Raw genomic sequence first — 17,366 nt, forward strand, 5'->3', positions numbered from 1 at the left:
CTGGTGGCCGACGATGAAGCTCGATATTGTGAAGTATGTGGCCGAGTGTGTGACTTGTGCAAGGGTAAAGGCACAACATCAGAAACCATACGGGAGTTTAGAACCTTTACATGTGCCTATGGGTAAATGGGAAGACATTGCTATGGATTTTGTCACCAAACTTCCCAGAACAAAGAATGGTCACGACATGATTTGGGTGGTCGTTGATCGCGTCACTAAGAGTGGGCATTTCATAGCAGCCAATGAGAAATGGTCTATGGATAAGCTTGCGAGTTCTTCCGTGAAGGAAATTGTGAGGCTTCACGGTGTTCCGTTGACGATTGTTTCAGATCGTGACAGTCGTTTCACCTCGCGGTTTTGGAGAAGTCTACAAGAGGAATTGGGTACCAAGTTGTGTTTGAGTATAGTTTACCATCCAAAGACTGATGGTCAGAGCGAACGAACGATACAAATGCTTGAAGATATGCTGAGAGCATGTACCCTGGAATTCCAAGGCTACTGGGATGAACATTTGCCTTTGGTATAATTTTCCTACAATATAGTTTCCACTCGAGCATAAAGATGGCACCTTATCAAGCTATGTACGGACAAAAATGTCATACGCCGCCTTATTGGCTTGAGGCGGGGAAAAAGCAGTTTATGGGACCCGATATAGTCCATCAAAATGCTGAAAAGTTGAAAATAATTAGGGAGAGAATGTTAGCAGCTCAGGATCATCAAAAGAGCTATGCTGACAACAAGCGAAGACCGATGACTTTGGAAGTTGGAAATTCGGTATTGCTTAAAGTCTCATCGTGGAAGGGACTTATAAGATTTGGTAAAAGGGGAAAGTTGAGTCCAAGGTTTATTGGACCGTTTAAAGTTCCTCAGAGGATTGAGAACCAAGCTTACAAGCTAGAACTACCCGAAGAACTGAATGGAATTCATAACACTTTCCATGTGTGTTATTTGAGGAAGTTCACGGGAGAAGTTCCCGACATGATTCCACTTTCGGAGTTGAGAATTGATGAAAACAAAAGGTTGATTGAAGAACCAGAGGCAATCATTGACCGAACGACTAAGAATTTGCGACGCAAGATGGTCGAGTTAGTGCTTGTCCGATGGAACCATACGAATGGGCCAAATCTCACATGGGAGATGGAGAGTGACATGATGAGTCGCTACTCGCATCTGTTTGTTGATTTGTGATTCCGAGGACATAATCATTCTAAGGTGGAGAGAATTGTAACGCCCGTGTTTCTGGGCCAGACATTAATGATGATGTAATAGTCTAGGTTAACCTTTGTAACCATTTTTAAATAATAAGAATGTATTATTTGAGTATTATGTGTTTATGCTTAATTGCTTAATTGTGTGGCTTAAATGAATTAAGAATAAAAATAAGCGTAAAAATAAAATATTAGATAAACCCAATATCGATACATGAAGACATAGTGGTCGTGACGAGGTTTCCGAATATATATAGAATGTCGAAATCCGAGTTATAACGGAGAAGTTATGACCTGTCGAAGTTTCTCGACAGAACCGGCGCGACACTGCGTGACGTAAATAGTGAATTTACGATAGAGCAATATTTAGACTTAGTGATCTAAACAAAAGTTGTAGAATACGTTAAACTGAGAGCATGCATAAAGAGAACGTCTAAATCTGACTTTGTATGAGGAAGTTATGATTTTTCTAAGTTTCGACTTAGCGGTATTCAACCCGAAGTTCGGATTTGAGATCGAGGGATTTCTAGCTGAAACAATCTAAACGAGAATCGAAGATCTCGTCGATAGTAGTCCAATGGTAAAAAGACAGATGAAAACGGATGTCCAATGAAGAAGATATGAATTTCTAACGGAGTTTTCCTGTCCCAGCCTACTAAAAATAATATAATAAAAATAAAAGTCAAAATTAGCTGACGGAGTTAAACGAAAGTTGTAAAGAATAATCTCACCTACGCGTGGATATAAATAATGTTGAAAACGAAGATTGTATGCGAAAGTTATGAATTTTTGAAGTTCGAGGCACGCATCCCAAAGTGGGAACGCCCTGCGTTCAGTGCTTGGCTCCGGATTGGCCACGTCGATGTTGGCTGAACGGATAAGGGATAGGATCGGAACCCCGCTCTTATGCATCGCGTTCGAAGGGAACGCACTGCGTTCGGGGAACGCCATGCGTTCGTTTGGGGAACACACTGCGTTCGCGGCTGACTCCAACCCTATAAATAGAACACAAAGGGAAGCCGTTTGTGGTTGCCAAATCTCTTCTCTCTCACTCTTATTTCATCGATCTACGTGTAAATTATATCCCCAAAGCCCCGGTATCATCCCGAGACCCAAAGCGAGTCCCGAAGCCCCGAAGATCCCGAGAAGTAAAGTTTCCGAGTCGAAACTTAACCCGTGAGAAGCCCGGTTTTTGTGTAGATCTCCCGGTTTCACCGAAGAAATACTACTCATAGAGCCGTAGTGCTGTCTGATCATCTTCTGATCAAGTGAGTGTATATTCCTTTTCTTCTAGCACATAGATATAAAGTATCTCCGAGTGAATACATGTTATGTGTATATAGATATATATTATATGTTACTTGGAATGAATCTGTATATCTGGAACGAGTATTAAATGAATATCTTATCAGTTTCTAAGTTGCATATGTGTGCATATGTATATTGTTATCTACAAAATGTTGGGTAGAACTTGGGTAGATAGTTGTCGTGTGATAAACTGATGAGAGGCCTCGATGTTGTTGTTGATCTAGTCATCTAGCGGAGTATGGATGACGACCACAGACTCTTTCTAGACTGTCCAGTGGAACGCTGGCAGGTTCATAACATGTAGGTGTTGTGAACGATGTGTTCACCAGTGTACTCTATCCCCCTCATGGTTGCCTTTAGGACATCTATTGTTGAGGAAACCCCTTTGCAGTAATGTCCGACCCGATGAAAAATCCTAGATTAGGTCCCTTGAGATAGATGTTGTTTTAGGGACGTAAAGTGAGGATAACGGGAATGGGTAATCGGGTTATTGTTGGTTGGTGAAATTAAATATAATTATTTATTATGGGTTGAAAACCCTATATGCTTACCAGACTCCCAAGCCTGACCCACTCAGTTTTATTTGTATTACAGGTAGTGGCGCGAGGGAATAAGATGGATGAATCATCAAGTTATTTTGTTTATAAGCATGTACATGTATATAACTATTGTATGGCTTGTAAAATGTCGTTTATGCTTTTTGGTCTGTATCAGAATATGACATCTCGATTTTTGATTATATAATGAAAATACATTTCTTTATGAAATGCTTTGGTAAATATTATTTTATCATATTTTGTTTTGGGAACAACTTGCGCAACTATTTTAAATCAATGGATTTACTTTGAAATTATTTTAAAAACATAAATTAAAACGGTCTTTTCTGGTCGTGATTTTGGGGATGTCACACGCAACATCGCACCACCACCGCGCCTGCTGAAACCCTAGCCTCACCACCACGCCACCATCATGTTTTTTTTGTTTCCCCGGTTTGTATTATTGATTTGTCTTGAAGAAGTGTGTCATCGATGTCTTTTTATACGTTTTTCTATTGGATGTGTGGGGTATTGATGATTTTTCAATGCAGAAAAGGAACCAATGGTTTTTGTTTGATATTGGTCTCAAGGTTTGTTTTTTGTTTTCTAATATATCATTAATACTTTATATATATATATATATATATATATATATATATATATATATATATATATATATATATATATTCCATCTAGAACTATGTCTCTTGAGAAATTCAATCTTGGAGACATCTATGTCTTTTTGTACATTGTTGGTTCTCAACCTTATTGTTTTTGTTGTCAATTTGATAGGATATTTTGAAGATAGTGACCAATTCTTCCTTTGGTTAAGAGTTTGTCCTCTTGGAATTGACCTGGTCATAAAAACATCCTCTGCTCGATCGCTTTTGTAGTATTCTATTTCATAATGTAAGCATAATATTTACTGATGAAATTGACATGGTTTGCAGAGGTATCATATTTTCATTCATTATCATTAAATACAATACAATATGATTACCCCCATATCTTCTTATTTATCTCCCATAACCCTCTGTATTTAAAGATGGTTTGGTTTTAAAGTTGATTGTTTAAACACTAATTGATAAACAAATTGCAAATATTAGGTGATGAATACATGCATTCTGGTATGTGTAATGATGAGGCCCATATTTTGGATCATTTGATGGGTCTCTAAAAATGATTATATGATATACTACACTTATAATGAAAGTAAGTTATTATATTTGACATTAAAGTAAAATTATAAAAACAATGGATGATATACTACACTTCATATGCGGGAACCAGATCATGGATTTTGGGTTTAGAAATAGCCCTTTGTACCCTCAATCCATGTAAACGGCTCACAGTTCTCATAAACAAGACTAAATGGTTTCTATTTTATTAATTATTTTCATATTTTATTCTTACAATTCTAAAGTATAACATCCTCTCAGTTCATCTGGTTCTTTGATTTGTAATTTTGTCAAAGCCTTTGAAAATACTAACTATTTCAGTTTGTGAGCTCCATGTACACAAGAACATAATATACAAAACAAATGAAATTCTAAAAGGATAAGCCATAAGGGACTTATGAAATTTTTTTAGCTAATTACAACACTTTGAGGTCCATTCACTGCCACTTTTTTTTCCTTTCCTATGAAGCATAATGCATAATTATCATTAAGGATTTTTTTATTTCAGATCCAAAATTTTCTGTTGAGCCTATGCAAGGTCCCTTTTATGTCTTATAGGGATGTGGAGTAAGAGGATCGAATTTGAAATTCATGGTTTGTTGCTTTAACAGTTTTTGCATATAAAAGTCAAAAAACAAAAAATAGGATACAAATGACTTATGTCATTATCATTCTTTTGGGCTTTGTCATTTTTATAAATTTAACAGCTTAACTATTGAAGCTGATGATTACGTTTAATAAATGTTGTCTTTATTTGCAGTGTTCAATCTTGATCCGATTTGGAAGCTGTCATTGGAGGTCTAGAACCAACCCAAACACGAATAGTTTATATATGTAATTGCCTTCATTTCATGAAATCAAATATGCAATTATGACGAATGTCACTATGTTACAAAAATATCTTGGTGGGTTGTTGCTAAATGCTTTAGCTCTTGCTAAAGACATGAGAAATTCTCATCAATGGAAGCATGAGGAGTTAAATATTGGTGTCAAATCATTTTATTTAGACATCGTTATGTCCTGGTTATTTTTTATGGTTTAATAAATGGAATATATGTTTCATTCTGTCAGCAGTTTATGTACACGTACTCAAAATTTAAGAATGGTCCAACTTTTTAAATTACATCCTCAAGTCTTTTAATGTTGTTAGCTTATTAAAGAAAAAGCAGAGAGGGGAAGTTATCTAATGATTTGGTAATGCTTTGTATTCAATTATAACGATTATTTGTTGTAGTTTTTAGTTTTGATGCTTTGTATTTAATTATGACATTGTGATTTTGATTATTTAGTCGGCTATTTTATTTTTTGCTTAAAGTTTGCTTTGGCGATATCAAGTACTATGAAATATAGTGAAGAAATGGGATTTGACCTCTAATCGAAGAGCTTGATTTTTTTGTCACCATTATCCTTCTTTATTATCGAGGTTACTTTTTCTTAACATACTTTTGATAAATATAAAAAATAATTAAAATTGTCAATATTCTGACCATTTTTATATTAGTGTTATTTAGTCTATTATAGTATATAGCAACAAGAAATATGCATATATGTATACATATGACATGCAAAACTAAAACAAAGTTTGTAGTGTCTAACGGTAAGTAATTGATATAAGGTGTTTTTGAAAACTTTATTACATAACTAGAGAAGTGTCCCCCGTTTTGCGGGGGTCAGAAGCCTTCAATGTCGTTTTTTTATAGTTAAATGGAATTGCATTTAATATTCATTAGCTTGATTACCGCGTTTGTATCAATTGTAGAGTAAGCCCGTGTTTTTATTACAAACCAAACCAACAAAATTTCATAAAGGGAAACTCAATTTCTTTTCAAAAGAAACCAGAAACCAAATTCAAATCCTAGCATACCATTTCAACGATATACCATCCACAAATAGTAATGAAAAACATAGAAAAACTTTAGTTCCTTAGCAGTTTATGAATGAGCAAATAAAACTATTGATTCAATATTTCGCATGTAACCCCACAACCTCTTTGTTCTCCAATCGATTCAACACCCCTTTACCCTTGTGAAAATTCATGTCCACCCTGTTATGCTACCTCTCCTTAATCATTCACAAAAATATTTGCCATTAACCAAAAGTAAGTAAGTATGATTACAGCATTGTACTTCCAAATTTTTTCTTTATCAGAACATACTTTTAAAACTCTACCCAATTATGGCATTGAAAATTACTATATTTTGGAATGATTTCCGGAAAAAGATATTGTATTTATTAATTTTTTGCAATCTGTCCCTCTTAGTCTTTTTTAGCCAGAAAAATACTATAAAAATGTGATGAGTTTTTTGAGGAAAACTAAAAAAATTGAGGGTTTATTTGGAAGCATTTAGAAGTATTTTTTTAGATTAACCGTTTTTTTCAAAGTACAAACAAAACAATGAAAGTACATTGTTATTCATAATATTGTAGTTTATGTCATTATAGCATTCTACTGTCACATTATTTTTATGAAGGCATTGTACTATGAAAATGAAAGCAAGTGTTATAAACAATGAACAAAACAAAGGAAGTAAAACAAACAATAGGAACCTTCCGAGTTAAAAAAATAAGTTAGTGACCAAACGTGTAAATTATCCCAAACCATAGGGAGTGTTCGTATAACTTACTCAATTATGAATAAACTAAGTTGATAATACTCGTATATATAGCTTACTTGATTAAGTCAAGCTTTTATTAAGATTTTGAAAAAACTAAAAGTGAAAGAGAAAATACCTTAAAATACCATTCCTTTTCCTTATGGTATTCCTATTCATGGCTATCAGTTAGAGAATGCACTTTCTTGCGATCCTTGTGTTGGATTAATGTCTAAGTCCATAACTATAATTGGTAAGACTTGACCTAACCTGGCATGGTCCATTTGGGTTGCATGGCATCGGGACAATTGGATTGACAAGATGAGGAAAAAAAGGATACTAGTGATTTATATTAATATATTATAAGTTCTAATATATTAATATATAATCATATTATTTAATTAGTATTGATCAAGAATTAATTTGTAATTAATTAAGCGATCAAAATGAACTAATTAAATATTGACTCTAAGATGTATGTGTGTGATGGGCCAAGTTCATTTAGGTTGGGCTAAGCTTTCATGGATAGTCCATGGAGTGTTTAACCCATGAATCATATGAAATGAAAGTTCATGGGTATTAGGGTTTAACCCTAATCTCCACACTATATAAAGATGTCCTTGGTTGGTGAAATTGGAACTAGTGTGTGTACACAAAAGGGCAAGGCCGATTTCACTAAAGAGAACCAAAGTATCCTTATTCTCAAGGTTATTCCAAGTGTTCATGGTGCTGTGTGAACCATTTGAGGTGTCACACTTGGGGCACTAGGCACTCAAGCTTCATGGAGTCAAGCAACAACAACAAGGTATGTATTTTATCTGTTTTATTACCCTAGTATCAATGTTTTGTTATGCTAGTTAGGATAATACCTTGGATATTCATATTTGTATGTATAATAGAGAAAAGATAGATCCAAGGTATTTAGGGTTGCATGTACACTTAGGAGTGTTAGAATGCTCAAAACCCAACAGTGGTATCAGAGCCAAGGCTGGTTTTCAATTATACTTGATGCAAAGTGCTGAAAAATGCTGAAAAACTCGATTTTCGGGCTGTCTGTGCACTGGACTCGCCGAGTCCATTGATGAACTCGCAAAGTCCATGAAGAAAATCATCCTACTCGTCGAGTAGGTTCATACACTCGACGAATAGGACCCCCAGACAACATATTTTTGACTTTTAAGGCTGGAATTGGACTACAATCATTACCCTAAGATGTTTTTGAACCTATAAACCTATTTTTGATGTGGTAATGTTCATTCTAATCCAATTTCAAAGATAATTGTCAATAGATTCATGTTTTGTATTAGTTTAAGGATTAGGCTAATTACGTGAACAAGTTTGGTTGAATTATCTTATTCTTATGAGTTGCTTAGATTAATAGAAAAGTTATGTGAAATTGTTGTTTTCAATCCAAATTAATCTAAGAGTTGATTCTAAAATGTGTTTTTTAACTTGTCCTCAAGTTATATGAAAAGTCACATTTAAGATTCACAAAACTCATAAATATTTCATAGGTTATGGACAAAGAAAAGTCATATTCTTTTAATAGTTTAAAGTCTTCCATAACTTGTCCTCAAGTTATGGAACTTGAAGAGTTTTTGGATTAAAACTACTTTAAACACATAAGTTATGGAAATTGAATAATTTTGAATAGTTTTAAAACTTTCCCTCAAGTTTTGGAATTTGAAAAATTTTCCCTTATGAATACTTTAATTCCAAGTTAATCCCTTAGAATTTTAAAAGTTAAAATTCAACCCTTATACTTTATAATATTATAAGTTAATTATATATACATATATATATATATATATATATATATATATATATATATATATATATGTGTGTGTGTGTGTGTGTGTATGTATGTATAAGAGCAAATAATCTTACCATTAGTAGGCCTCATTCACGAAGTCGGTCTATAAAGGGGGGGGGGGGTATAAGGTTATTGCCTATAAAATGGCAGTTTAATGGGTGTCCACTCTCACCCACCGCTTCCTTAACTGGTGGAGGGTCGTTAGCCGAACACGTAGGACAAGGACTATAATTCTCCTTTCATTAAAAGTATTAATGATAAATATAAAGTAACTAAAATGTTTTTATAATTCCAAATCTTAGTTACTTTAGGAAAATGTGAATAAGGTGTTGATCCATGAAATTACACTTTGCACTTTGCTTAAGTCGGTTAGTGGAGCGTGTGTGGTTAACCGACACACTAGCTTAATTTAACAAGGTAGGCAAAGGGTAAATTAATATTCATCATAGTATCGGTGGAGCGCGTGTGGTTAACCGACACATCGATTAAGGGGTAAATATTAAGGGTACCAAGTAATTTTCATGGTTACTTCACACCTTGTTTTGTGATCCTCGGCATCCCAGTCACAAAACCTGAAGGGCACACTCGAGATTGAAACATGCCATTGAACAGTTCAATGAATCTCCAAAGACCTAAGAGTTTCAAATCCAATTAAAACCTAATAATTTATTTTGTTTTTCATGGTGGAAATTGGTGAATCGTCGTTCGCCTACCTTCAAATATTTTATAGCTTGGATTACGGCATCCCTCTTCCAAGTTATAAAATATTGTGTTGGGTCCTAGCCTTAATATTTCATATTGGGTTTTATATTAAGGACTTTAAGTCAACTATCTTGAATATCTCCCAAAAGATGTCTAGTTCTGACATCTATGATCTTCCCAAATCTCTTGGAACTTCACTTCCTCCACCTCCTCCAATTATCCTCTCTTACCCACAAGTTCAATGTCACTCAAGCCCTAATGGCAAGCAAGGTATATGTGTGCTCACATCTTGGAGATGAAGCCACATATTGACAAACCGGGAGAGTTAGGTGTCAAAGTCTTAAGAAAGTTGGATGTTCAATCACTTTCTAAGTCACATGGTGAGTTCCTTTGGGACTACTATGAAACATACTATGACATGACCATTAATGATCTTATCTATTTGCTTGGTACTGCTGAATCAGCAATGATGTGGAGCTTTGGTAAAGCAAATTTGATTAGTATGTCAACTTTCCAAACCTTCAATGGACATTGACAATGGTTGCATTGGATACCCAGTAAAAGCTTTATCTTCCTAATGGAAAGGGATTGGCCATAGTCAACTCGGTTGACCAAATGGCAAAGAAAAAGGCTAAGTCTGAGATTGTCCCATGTACCATTCCCAAAGGGTCCATATGGTTCTATTGCCAAAAGGAAAGTGCATTGGTTGCGAAGCTATCAAATTTACCTGAAAGATCATAAGGTTGGTAAAGTCAAAAAGTTTGACTCTACTTCAGGTAAAGTCCACTATCTAACCTTGTTAAGTTTCTATTATGAGATTCTTATTACATGATGTGACTGGGTCACATGTTGATGTTTTAAGAATCAAAGAAAAGTGAAGAAACTTAAAGGAAGTATATGTTGATTCTGATCGCGAAGATGGATCTCGATAGTATGGTTCTGTGATCAGAATTTTGAGCTGTTGTTTAAGAGTTATGATATATTGCTTAGGAATAGATAACAACAATTTTTTCATATGCATTTGCATTGTAAGGATAAGTTTTTCCGCAAGTTTTAAAATAAAAGATAAGGTTTTATTTTATTTATTTTAAATATCCTTACAGTGACATTTGTGAAAAATGGTTGTTTATCTGTTTCCATTAATAGCAATATTGGAAAATGGATTTGGTTCTTTCGGTTGTGGTAGTCTCATAATTTACCAAATAAGGAAATATTCTCGTCACCCAAGTTTCGGTTGGATAGAAACTTGCAATCACGCAACTTGTATAGCATGATGAATGAGAACTTTCAAGCATTGGAAAATTAAGACTAACTACTTGCTCACATGGATGTGTGAGTCAAGTAAAGGACTAAGAGATCGAGTACACATTGTTGTACTGGTTAAGTCCACCAAAAAAGATCGATAAGACTATTTGTCATGATTTACTGAAGTCTAGTAAATATGGTTACACTTACAAGCTTAAGTGTAATTCTGAAGCATTGGAAAATTTTCAATGTATGGCAGAGCGAATAAGAAGAATCAAATTATGGCAGAAAGATAAAAGTTTCTCAAATCTGAAAAGATAGGAGAGTACTTTATGATATATGATCATCTTAATGATTAAGAGACCTTATCACAATTCATCCTCTAAGAGCATTCTGATAGCTAAGAAGAGGAGTTATGAATTGTTGAAGTGGTTAAATCAAGAAGATGATTCATACATCGTTCCAAAACAATTCTTAGAGTCATACTCCATGACTATAAGTTAAGTGACATATCTTAAAGAAAGGTTTAAAACAATTGTCAAATGTAAGAGTAAAAGTGTCCTACTCTTGTACATTTGAAATTGGTAAGTTGTGATGTTTTGATTAAAACAAAGACCAACTTAGGCCAATTGTGTGAAGTGTTTGTCTTGATAAAGAATCCGCACTATCTCTTGAATATTTGGCAAGATAGTCTTATATGTCAAGAGGACAGTGGGAGTCTTAAAGATCCTAAAAAGAATTTCAAGATCTAATCAAGAATAAAAAAACTTTTAGTTTAACACTAGCACACGACGTGAGGTTTATAACCTATCGTGTTGACATATTTCTATTTTTGTGCCCATTCCAGTTAAAGTTGGCTTTGCATATGAATTCTTAGAGTTATCAATTGGTTGCATATCAACTTAGAAGCAATGGCAGGCCCTTGAGCTGCCAGGTGGCAAGAATTCAAGATTACACAAGTTCAATCCAGATAAATTTGGAATTGTCCCAAATCTTGTCTTGTGATTATCGTTTTGACAAAAAAAAATCACATGGGAAGGAACACATATACCATAAAATCTAAGGGTCATAAGGTTTCTCTCCGATTCATGAAAATGATGGTGAGGAAACACTTCCACCAAGTAGATTTGAAGCAGATAACAAAGGTCTAAACAATTGAGACTATGATTACGGCATCCCTTTTCATAGTTCTGAAATTGTTTAGACACACATGTGTGCTATCTAAGGAAAGGTGTATGATTTTGATAAAGTTTTTTCAAAGCATCTCATTTCAGAAGTCTGAACTTTGGTATGAAAGTCAATACAATATTGATTTCTAGAAGTCCAGCTGATTTCTAAGTACATGTCAAAGCTAGTGAGAGCATATGTGTTATGCTAATAATCATCATGTTAGTGGGAGCAAGATAATTATTACTAGTACTGCAAGATAGCAATGTTAATTATAGAAAAACAAAAGTTCCAATTCGTGAAATTGCAGGGGTTGAAAAGTTGTTTTGCTATAATTAAGGGAGAGGAAATTATACTTCATTTCAATTGTAAAAGCTTAGATTGAAGTTTTAATCATCTTTAGTCAAGGATATATATGAATTTTGTGTTGGAGTGGCTCAACATAAGGAAATTCTATATATGAGTCCATTATTTGCATTCTAAAATTCGACTATGATTACAACATCCCTTTTCATAATCTGAATTACGAGAACTTGGCAAATTGAAATGGAAATATTATAGCAAAAGACTAGTTTAGTCTTTATGTGAGACATCATGAATCGTGTCCCATATGCTTCAGATATAGGATCGATTACATGTGCTATATTCATCATTTCTAAAAATTTTCCAAATGCCTAGGGCATTAAGAAGGGAAAAATGTCTAGAATTGGATATGACTAAAATGATTAAGCAATTGCCGAGGACAATCTAAGGTTTACCAAAGATTGATTGCTCAGGGATAGTTGGAAGTATAATGTTAATTTTTGGAAGGACCGTATTGACATATTTTGAAAAGAGGCAATTCTTGTTCAGAACTGATAGTCAAAATGAGAATATGGGAAAGTGGAAGTTGTTCAATAAATATGTGTAAGATTAGGAAACTTAATACAAGAAGTGTAACGACCCGAAAATCATGTTGTTAACGATGTTAGTTTTCCATTACATGACTTGTATAGCTATTTGTATTCTAAGAATATAAAATCAAAATAAATTAGATAAAATGGTGTTAAATAATAGCTAAAAGAATTAATCAAATTTATAAACTATATAAATAAATTAAATTATATAAACAAAATGTTTAATATAAGTGAAGGTTAGAATTAATTCTAACAAAATTATAGGGTGGAATATGAGCAAAGGAGCAAAGTTAGGGGGTAAATGATGTAATTTGGGATTTAAGGCATTTAAGGTTGCGTCCATCGGGATTCATTTGAAATTGTCAAATGAATTTAAGGTTGCGTCCATCGGGATTCATACGTTTTCTTGGGCTTATGTGCACGATCAGAGGAAGCCTCGTCCCAACTGATTTGGGTGTTGTGCGTCCGTCATCTAAGAGAAAAAAAAAAATGAATGGCCACATGTGCGTTTCTTTTCTTCGGCTCGTGTGTGCGTATCACAAAAAAAAAAAAAACGAATCCAATTCGTTGGCTTTCTATGCGTAGATCAAGAACGAACCAAATCAATTTATGGGTTGTTGCTATTTGTTTGCATCGATCGACAGTAAGAAAGAGGTAAAGTCGAACGTGAAGGTGAAGATGGAGTTGGGTTGTGTCGATCTATGGCCGAGAGAAAGGAGGCGAGTAGGAAAGCCGAAGACATCGATTGTTTTGGACTCAATTGAAGCTGTGGAATTCGACTCAACAGGTAGCCTTCCCGACTTTTCATCTTTCTCATGTGATTAAACTCCAAAGTTATGGCAATTTGATTTAGTTATGAGATTGAATTGCTTTTCAATTGATTATAATAATCTTCTCCATCCTACTCTCAATTCTAGTGTTTATGAGGGAGCAAGTACCAGCCGTGTGAGGTGTGTTCTTGGCTATTTCTTGCTGTCAAAATTCCTTTTGAAAACACTTCATCACGTGTTGGAATTGGTACTCAAGAATTGGTTACAATCTTGGAGCCAAATGCTTTCTTTTGTTGTAAGAATTCATGTTTTTGTTATCTTCAATTCTCTTGGATTCGTGTCAGTGATTTCCTTCATATAAGACCTTGTTTTGAACTATCCAAAAGGTCTTAAAAACAGTCCCTAAAAGGTCTTGATGTGAAGCTTAATGATGGAGAAAATTCAAGCCCTAGTGGTGTTTTCTCTTTTAGCAAAGTACTTTGTTTTTCCCGATATAAGCAATGTACTTTGAGTCATGGTTTGAGGTTGAAGTTGTTATTTTAATTTCTTGACATGTTGCTACTGGCAAGTACTCAATTTTAATCTTTATAGTTGATTTTGGTTATGGCTTAATGGGTTAAGTGTCAAATAACTCGCCGGGAAATTCTGAATATTTCCCATTCTGCCCCTGTTTTGAAAAAAATGTAGAAAAATCATCAGAAGTCGTATCAATGATCTGTAAACTCTCAAAGCTTTCATTTTGAGTCTAGGTTGTCCATGAATTTTTCCAAGCCCTTTTGTTGCCTCCAACTTAGGTGAAAATTGACTTTTTCACTGACCGGTCGGAAATTAGCTGTATGGATAGACTGTTTTGCAAAAATCATATAAAATTGTAGAAAAATCGTTTGGACTTTTAAAAGTACTTTCTGAAAAGCTAAAAGTATAAACTACTGGAATATACAAAAATACTGTATAATTTGCCGTCCTTGGTGGTGTTAAAATGGCTTTGAACATGTGGCTGTTACGGGTCAAAATCTTGAACTTTGTTCTAAACGTTCGTCTATATGTTTAGACATTCAACTCTCAACATTTTTGTGTCATCTGTTTGATATTCTTATAAAGTACCCAATCGATGTCTTAATACTATCATTCAATCATCTTGTGTGTAAAATTGAGCATCTATAATCATTTACCTAAAGTTTTGAATCATATAATGATTTTTGGTGAATGTTAGAATTCTGCACAACAACTTTTCCCCATCTTGTGAGAGCTATAGCTGCTAATTCGGGCAGAATTGGTAGATGCTCCTCTCTCATGTAGTTCTAGGAAATCGAGTCTAGTTTCCAGAAAGTCCGATGTCATCCCCATTAGAGCTGTAGATTCTGTTTTATGCTTAAAACACTAAACGGGGGTCGGGCTGGGAAATTATAAAAAAAATAATAATATAAAAGTTAGAATAAAGTTGTATCTATTGAAACATATACTTTATTTGTTAATTGAATGTTATGTGTGGTGTTTAGGTGGAGCCTTGAGAACTTCAAGTAAGTTCAAGACTTGGAATAGAAGGAAATTTTCATCAAGGCTAAAGGTGAGTTCATAGTTTTAACTCACTAAGGTTGCATTATTGAAACTTGCAATCTGTAGATGGTGATTTGCTTCACTTTAGGATGACCATGTCATTATTTGTGCTTGATGATGATATGATATTTGTGATGCTAAAATACGCTTTGTGCTAATGCCATGATATGACCTAATTGCTATGTTGCTTACACTTTGATGTCCTTGATGTATACGACATGCTAGCTTAAGTTACTTGAAATATGATGTATGGTTATGTTTTGATGTTTTGGTTATGAATACATTGCATGTTTAATACACATTTATATGGTATGCATTACATGCTTTACTTAATGTATAAATGACATTGCGGGGTTATGTGTAGTGGGTTTGGGTAGTTTGATGATCTTTGCCTAAAACCTTATCTGGATCATTAAGGGTGCCTACTAGGTTGAAAGAGTACCTATAGGAAGAGCTATAGCCATAACGGTGATTAGTTGCCGGTATTTCTAGATGACCGTGTGACACATGGTTTGCGGGCACTTCGGTGTTCGTGGGCTGGAGTGATGTTGGTCCCTCGTTCGCGGCCAGCGCAAACATCACGTGGGAATCGGGAGGTGTATCGTTGGAATTGGCACCGTTTGTACCGATCCTGAACGACACCGCAGGGTACTTGTACTTTGCAAAGTCGGAGTAGCGAAAGTGGAGTCACGGGGTTGGTGTTTCGGGTGGAAGTCATGAGCCACTTAGAGCATTCAGCTGGCTGTGCACACAAGTAGTGAACAGGGTGTTTCTCTCGGGTTAGGTAGCACTAAGAGACACTTTTCTATCAATCGGTTGGATAGATATAATAAAAGGTTGAACATGCAACAAACGGTTGGTTGCATATTAAAAAGTTGAATATATAACAAAGGTTAATTATTAACAAAAGGTTGAACATGTAACAAAAGGTTGGTTACATATTAAAAGGTTGAATATATATCAAAGGTTGCTTATTAATAAAAAGTGAACATTTAACGGTTGCTTATATATGAAAGGTGATTAATTATATGTTATGCGGTTGCTTATGTGGTATTTGGTTGATCATATATGTTATGTGGTAGAATTATGATTAAACATATATGCATGTATGCGGTTGAATAATTATGATATGCGATTGTTTTCTAAGTGGTATTTGTCTATCTTTTTGATGCTTCATCTTAAAATGAATGATTGACCCATTTGGGGTTTGTATGTTTTATGTGCAACTTTTTGAACTCACTTAGCAGGGGCTGATACTTGTATCTTTTTTCTTTTGTGCCTTATGATTGGTACAAGCAGTTTAGAAGATTAGCCTTGGTGAGAGGGGTTCTTATGGGTAGTAGATTTATATTAACGATACCACTCTTGGACACGTTTTTGATTATTTACTTTAAAGTACTATTGTTTACATTTTAAATGGTTTGGAATTATGATTGAATTTTTGAAGTAACGTTGTGGTTTCAAAAATGTTTTGAATAAAAAAAACTAAGTCTTCCGCTAATGTATTATGTTAAATAAATGTTTTAAAATGAAAAAAAAATTATGGTAAAAAATCACGACGTTACAAGAATGATGTTTCAAAGGAGTTGATCTCCATTGGAATACTTTGTAATGTTTATTGTCAAGTCTTTGTGACTTTGTGCATAATCATTACAAGAGGACCAATGCATATAAGTTTAGAACCTAACAGATTTAGGTAAATGATAGGAATTTGGAATTCTTGCATTTGCAGTAAGGAATTGGGATTGTGAAATGAGAATCTTTGGAATAATGTTTAATCGATCTATTTCACAAAGTAAAGATCATAGACAAACTTAGTATGCATACTTGGTGTATGGCATGACTAGTGTTTATAAAAACATAGTGTATATACTTGGAGCATGGGACAACTATTGTTTTAATTCAAGTATAAAGTTGATAGTTTGAAACAGTATGCAATGAATGATGGGTAATCAATATGGTGATAAATAATAGGTGTTTTATTTATATTCATAAGTTCTGAGACCATATTGGATTCGATTATTCTTGTGTTTCACTTTGCATGTTTTGACTTCCAGAATAACTAGGTCGTTCTTCCTGATTGACTAAGTTATTCAAATCATCCACAGTCGTTCATATGTTAAGTAGATATGAATCGAGACCGTCATGGGTTAGCTTGTAGAGGTCTAAGATATTGGACAAAATGGTGCTACAACACTCATGAGTGCTCATAAGTTCTGAGTAGTCGATTCAACCCGCGCTCATTGGAATCACTTCATGGATTTTATCACGAGTGATCATGAGACGATAATATCTTATATTTTTCAAACCTAGAGATATGAGTTGTTACTATGAGTTGGTTATACATTGATTGCACGAAACCGCATTGGTAACTCGATGTCATAAAACGTGCCTT

At 34.4% G+C, this 17,366-nt stretch overlaps 1 long non-coding RNA gene across 1 annotated transcript; it reads left to right on the plus strand.

The window, feature by feature from the left end:
- The first annotated feature begins 13,020 nt into the window (after positions 1 to 13,020).
- LOC145088969 (uncharacterized) lies at positions 13,021 to 15,252 on the plus strand. Its single transcript, XR_013701348.1, has 2 exons — positions 13,021 to 13,431; positions 14,914 to 15,252. It is a non-coding gene; the product is annotated as an uncharacterized LOC145088969 (long non-coding RNA).
- The last annotated feature ends 2,114 nt before the right edge of the window (positions 15,253 to 17,366 follow it).

The sequence above is a fragment of the Lactuca serriola genome, chromosome 2, assembly GCF_051521515.1.
Source record: "Lactuca serriola cultivar US96UC23 chromosome 2, Lser_US96UC23_V15, whole genome shotgun sequence".
NCBI lineage: Eukaryota > Viridiplantae > Streptophyta > Magnoliopsida > Asterales > Asteraceae > Lactuca > Lactuca serriola.